Below are 5000 nucleotides of genomic sequence, written 5' to 3'. Positions count from 1 at the left end.
TCATCTTTGCCTTTTGAATTTTCTCTCATGTCTGTTTACATGATTGCTGATCTTTCAGATGCCAGGAGGACAGGGAGGAGTCGGGGCCCCGAGGCCGGTGGCTGCGACGCCCCCGAGAATTCAACCCCGAGCGGGGGCGTCACGGAGGCCCGGCTAGCGGCCACCTGCTGAGCGACGGCTCTGCATCGACTCGGGTCTCTCTTCATCCCGTATAAATCTTTCGCCTTTTACTAAAGATTTCCGTGGAGAGGGATAGCGATGAGTTCACTGTATTTTTGGAGGCTCTGCGCAAGCAGAGCTGCACCGCCGCTGTATCAAAGTAAGACTGTGCCCGGCTTAGCGGCCGGCTCTATCTGCCAGTGGCGTGTTTCTGGGATCCTCTGGGATCGTGGCGTGGTCTCGCCGGGCGCCACCTCCCAGAGAGGCTGGCGAGGACCCAGCCGCGCCGGCTCCGTCGGCGTCCCGCATGCCGGAGCCCGGCGGGGCGCAGTCTGCGGGCATCGCTTCTCGGCCTTTGGCTAAGATCAAGTGTAGTATCTGTTCTTATCAGTTTAATATCTGATACGTCCCCCATGGAGGGGAACCACATATTAAACGGATTTTTGGAACAGGGAGCCGGAAGTGGGGCTTGCCCCGTCCGCTCCACGCATCGACCGGTATTGCAGTGTTTCTGGGAACGGTGCACCTCTACTGCCCCCTGCTGTTGAAAGACAGAGCTGATCGGTGTTCGCTTATCAGAGCGAGAGCCTGCGCCGCTTGTCAGGCGATCAGCCGGTGTCGTGAGGGACCGACTCTGTCCGTGCGCCGGTCCCGCTTCCCTCCGTTTTTCTTTTTTTTTTTTTTTTTTTTTTTTTTTTTAAATCATAAAAAAAAAAAAGCACGGTCATGAATGCTCTCTGAGGGTTGGGCAGCTGTGCTGAGGTAAGGCAGGCCGTCATCTTTGCCTTTTGAATTTTCTCTCATGTCTGTTTACATGATTGCTGATCTTTCAGATGCCAGGAGGACAGGGAGGAGTCGGGGCCCCGAGGCCGGTGGCTGCGACGCCCCCGAGAATTCAACCCCGAGCGGGGGCGTCACGGAGGCCCGGCTAGCGGCCACCTGCTGAGCGACGGCTCTGCATCGACTCGGGTCTCTCTTCATCCCGTATAAATCTTTCGCCTTTTACTAAAGATTTCCGTGGAGAGGGATAGCGATGAGTTCACTGTATTTTTGGAGGCTCTGCGCAAGCAGAGCTGCACCGCCGCTGTATCAAAGTAAGACTGTGCCCGGCTTAGCGGCCGGCTCTATCTGCCCAGTGGCGTGTTTCTGGGATCCTCTGGGATCGTGCGTGGTCTCGCCGGGCGCCACCTCCCAGAGAGGCTGGCGAGGACCCAGCCGCGCCGGCTTCCGTCGGCGTCCCGCATGCCGGAGCCCGGCGGGGGCGCAGTCTGCGGGCATCGCTTCTCGGCCTTTTGGCTAAGATCAAGTGTAGTATCTGTTCTTATCAGTTTAATATCTGATACGTCCCCCATGGAGGGGACCACATATTAAACGGATTTTTGGAACAGGGAGCCGGAAGTGGGGCTTGCCCCGTCCGCTCCACGCATCGACCCGGTATTGCAGTGTTTCTGGGAACGGTGCACCTCTACTGCCCCCTGCTGTTGAAAGACAGAGCTGATCGGTGTTCCGCTTATCAGACCGAGAGCCTGCGCCGCTTGTCAGGCGATCAGCCTGTGTCGTGAGGGACCGACTCTGTCCGTGCGCCGGTCCCGCTTCCCTCCGTTTTTCTTTTTTTTTTTTTTTTCTTTTTTTTTTTTAAATCATAAAAAAAAAAAAGCACGGTCATGATATGCTCTCTGAGGGTTGGGCAGCTGTGCTGAGGTAAGGCAGGCCGTCATCTTTGCCTTTTGAATTTTCTCTCATGTCTGTTTACATGATTGCTGATCTTTCAGATGCCAGGAGGACAGGGAGGAGTCGGGGCCCCGAGGCCGGTGGCTGCGACGCCCCGAGAATTCAACCCCGAGCGGGGGCGTCACGGAGGCCCGGCTAGCGGCCACCTGCTGAGCGACGGCTCTGCATCGACTCGGGTCTCTCTTCATCCCGTATAAATCTTTCGCCTTTTACTAAAGATTTCCGTGGAGAGGGATAGCGATGAGTTCACTGTATTTTTGGAGGCTCTGCGCAAGCAGAGCTGCACCGCCGCTGTATCAAGTAAGACTGTGCCCGGCTTAGCGGCCGGCTCTATCTGCCCAGTGGCGTGTTTCTGGGATCCTCTGGGATCGTGCGTGGTCTCGCCGGGCGCCACCTCCCAGAGAGGCTGGCGAGGACCCAGCCGCGCCGGCTCCGTCGGCGTCCCGCATGCCGGAGCCCGGCGGGGCGCAGGTCTGCGGGCATCGCTTCTCGGCCTTTTGGCTAAGATCAAGTGTAGTATCTGTTCTTATCAGTTTAATATCTGATACGTCCCCCATGGAGGGGACCACATATTAAACGGATTTTTGGAACAGGGAGCCGGAAGTGGGGCTTGCCCCGTCCGCTCCACGCATCGACCCGGTATTGCAGTGTTTCTGGGAACGGTGCACCTCTACTGCCCCCTGCTGTTGAAAGACAGAGCTGATCGGTGTTCGCTTATCAGAGCGAGAGCCTGCGCCGCTTGTCAGGCGATCAGCCGGGTGTCGTGAGGGGACCGACTCTGTCCGTGCGCCGGTCCCGCTTCCCTCCGTTTTCTTTTTTTTTTTTTTTTTTTTTTTTTTTTAAATCATAAAAAAAAAAAGCACGGTCATGATATGCTCTCTGAGGGTTGGGCAGCTGTGCTGAGGTAAGGCAGGCCGTCATCTTTGCCTTTTGAATTTTCTCTCATGTCTGTTTACATGATTGCTGATCTTTCAGATGCCAGGAGGACAGGGAGGAGTCGGGGCCCCGAGGCCGGTGGCTGCGACGCCCCCGAGAATTCAACCCCGAGCGGGGGCGTCACGGAGGCCCGGCTAGCGGCCACCTGCTGAGCGACGGCTCTGCATCGACTCGGGTCTCTCTTCATCCCGTATAAATCTTTCGCCTTTTACTAAAGATTTCCGTGGAGAGGGATAGCGATGAGTTCACTGTATTTTTGGAGGCTCTGCGCAAGCAGAGCTGCACCGCCGCTGTATCAAAGTAAGACTGTGCCCGGCTTAGCGGCCGGCTCTATCTGCCCAGTGGCGTGTTTCTGGGATCCTCTGGGATCGTGCGTGGTCTCGCCGGGCGCCACCTCCCAGAGAGGCTGGCGAGGACCCAGCCGCGCCGGCTCCGTCGGCGTCCCGCATGCCGGAGCCCGGCGGGGCGCAGTCTGCGGGCATCGCTTCTCGGCCTTTTGGCTAAGATCAAGTGTAGTATCTGTTCTTATCAGTTTAATATCTGATACGTCCCCCATGGAGGGGACCACATATTAAACGGATTTTTGGAACAGGGAGCCGGAAGTGGGGCTTGCCCCGTCCGCTCCACGCATCGACCCGGTATTGCAGTGTTTCTGGGAACGGTGCACCTCTACTGCCCCCTGCTGTTGAAAGACAGAGCTGATCGTTGTTCCGCTTATCAGACCGAGAGCCTGCGCCGCTTGTCAGGCGATCAGCCGGGTGTCGTGAGGGACCGACTCTGTCCGTGCGCCGGTCCCGCTTCCCTCCGTTTTTCTTTTTTTTTTTTTTTTTTTTTTTTTTTTAAATCATAAAAAAAAAAAGCACGGTCATGATATGCTCTCTGAGGGTTGGGCAGCTGTGCTGAGGTAAGGCAGGCCGTCATCTTTGCCTTTTGAATTTTCTCTCATGTCTGTTTACATGATTGCTGATCTTTCAGATGCCAGGAGGACAGGGAGGAGTCGGGGGCCCCGAGGCCGGTGGCTGCGACGCCCCCGAGAATTCAACCCCGAGCGGGGGCGTCACGGAGGCCCGGCTAGCGGCCACCTGCTGAGCGACGGCTCTGCATCGACTCGGGTCTCTCTTCATCCCGTATAAATCTTTCGCCTTTTACTAAAGATTTCCGTGGAGAGGATAGCGATGAGTTTCACTGTATTTTTGGAGGCTCTGCGCAAGCAGAGCTGCACCGCCGCTGTATCAAAGTAAGGACTGTGCCCGGCTTAGCGGCCGGCTCTATCTGCCCAGTGGCGTGTTTCTGGGATCCTCTGGGATCGTGCGTGGTCTCGCCGGGCGCCACCTCCCAGAGAGGCTGGCGAGGACCCAGCCGCGCCGGCTCCGTCGGCGTCCCGCATGCCGGAGCCCGGCGGGGCGCAGTCTGCGGGCATCGCTTCTCGGCCTTTTGGCTAAGATCAAGTGTAGTATCTGTTCTTATCAGTTTAATATCTGATACGTCCCCCATGGAGGGGACCACATATTAAACGGATTTTTGGAACAGGGAGCCGGAAGTGGGGCTTGCCCCGTCCGCTCCACGCATCGACCCGGTATTGCAGTGTTTCTGGGAACGGTGCACCTCTACTGCCCCCTGCTGTTGAAAGACAGAGCTGATCGGTGTTCCGCTTATCAGAGCGAGAGCCTGCGCCGCTTGTCAGGCGATCAGCCGGTGTCGTGAGGGACCGACTCTGTCCGTGCGCCGGTCCCGCTTCCCTCCGTTTTTCTTTTTTTTTTTTTTTTTTTTTTTTTTTTTAAATCATAAAAAAAAAAAAGCACGGTCATGATATGCTCTCTGAGGGTTGGGCAGCTGTGCTGAGGTAAGGCAGGCCGTCATCTTTGCCTTTTGAATTTTCTCTCATGTCTGTTTACATGATTGCTGATCTTTCAGATGCCAGGAGGACAGGGAGGAGTCGGGGCCCCGAGGCCGGTGGCTGCGACGCCCCCGAGAATTCAACCCCGAGCGGTGGGCGTCACGGAGGCCCGGCTAGCGGCCACCTGCTGAGCGACGGCTCTGCATCGACTCGGGTCTCTCTTCATCCCGTATAAATCTTTCGCCTTTTACTAAAGATTTCCGTGGAGAGGGATAGCGATGAGTTCACTGTATTTTTGGAGGCTCTGCGCAAGCAGAGCTGCACCGCCGCTGTATCA

At 56.7% G+C, this 5000-nt stretch overlaps 11 non-coding genes across 11 annotated transcripts; all 11 read left to right on the top strand.

Moving 5' to 3' along the window:
- Window positions 1–186: 186 nt before the first annotated feature.
- On the top strand, window positions 187–300 carry LOC125730021 (U5 spliceosomal RNA). Its single transcript, XR_007390394.1, has one exon. It is a non-coding gene; the product is annotated as a U5 spliceosomal RNA (small nuclear RNA).
- Window positions 301–499: 199 nt separating this feature from the next.
- Window positions 500–690, top strand: LOC125730094 (U2 spliceosomal RNA). The gene has a single exon (XR_007390467.1). It is a non-coding gene; the product is annotated as a U2 spliceosomal RNA (small nuclear RNA).
- Window positions 691–1120: 430 nt separating this feature from the next.
- LOC125730020 (U5 spliceosomal RNA) lies at window positions 1121–1234 on the top strand. Its single transcript, XR_007390393.1, has one exon. It is a non-coding gene; the product is annotated as a U5 spliceosomal RNA (small nuclear RNA).
- A 201-nt stretch (window positions 1235–1435) lies between these two features.
- Window positions 1436–1627, top strand: LOC125730068 (U2 spliceosomal RNA). The gene has a single exon (XR_007390440.1). It is a non-coding gene; the product is annotated as a U2 spliceosomal RNA (small nuclear RNA).
- Window positions 1628–2058: 431 nt separating this feature from the next.
- Window positions 2059–2172, top strand: LOC125730019 (U5 spliceosomal RNA). Its single transcript, XR_007390392.1, has one exon. It is a non-coding gene; the product is annotated as a U5 spliceosomal RNA (small nuclear RNA).
- A 199-nt stretch (window positions 2173–2371) lies between these two features.
- On the top strand, window positions 2372–2563 carry LOC125730067 (U2 spliceosomal RNA). The gene has a single exon (XR_007390439.1). It is a non-coding gene; the product is annotated as a U2 spliceosomal RNA (small nuclear RNA).
- A 430-nt stretch (window positions 2564–2993) lies between these two features.
- On the top strand, window positions 2994–3107 carry LOC125730018 (U5 spliceosomal RNA). Its single transcript, XR_007390391.1, has one exon. It is a non-coding gene; the product is annotated as a U5 spliceosomal RNA (small nuclear RNA).
- Window positions 3108–3306: 199 nt separating this feature from the next.
- Window positions 3307–3498, top strand: LOC125730065 (U2 spliceosomal RNA). Its single transcript, XR_007390438.1, has one exon. It is a non-coding gene; the product is annotated as a U2 spliceosomal RNA (small nuclear RNA).
- Window positions 3499–3930: 432 nt separating this feature from the next.
- On the top strand, window positions 3931–4044 carry LOC125730040 (U5 spliceosomal RNA). Its single transcript, XR_007390413.1, has one exon. It is a non-coding gene; the product is annotated as a U5 spliceosomal RNA (small nuclear RNA).
- Window positions 4045–4244: 200 nt separating this feature from the next.
- Window positions 4245–4436, top strand: LOC125730064 (U2 spliceosomal RNA). Its single transcript, XR_007390437.1, has one exon. It is a non-coding gene; the product is annotated as a U2 spliceosomal RNA (small nuclear RNA).
- Window positions 4437–4869: 433 nt separating this feature from the next.
- On the top strand, window positions 4870–4983 carry LOC125730017 (U5 spliceosomal RNA). The gene has a single exon (XR_007390390.1). It is a non-coding gene; the product is annotated as a U5 spliceosomal RNA (small nuclear RNA).
- The last annotated feature ends 17 nt before the right edge of the window (window positions 4984–5000 follow it).

Source organism: Brienomyrus brachyistius, unplaced genomic scaffold (genome assembly GCF_023856365.1).
Source record: "Brienomyrus brachyistius isolate T26 unplaced genomic scaffold, BBRACH_0.4 scaffold997, whole genome shotgun sequence".
In the NCBI taxonomy this organism is placed as follows: Eukaryota; Metazoa; Chordata; class Actinopteri; order Osteoglossiformes; family Mormyridae; genus Brienomyrus; species Brienomyrus brachyistius.
The sequence above is the reverse complement of the archived record's forward strand: the minus strand, read 5'-3'. Positions and strand labels throughout refer to the sequence as shown.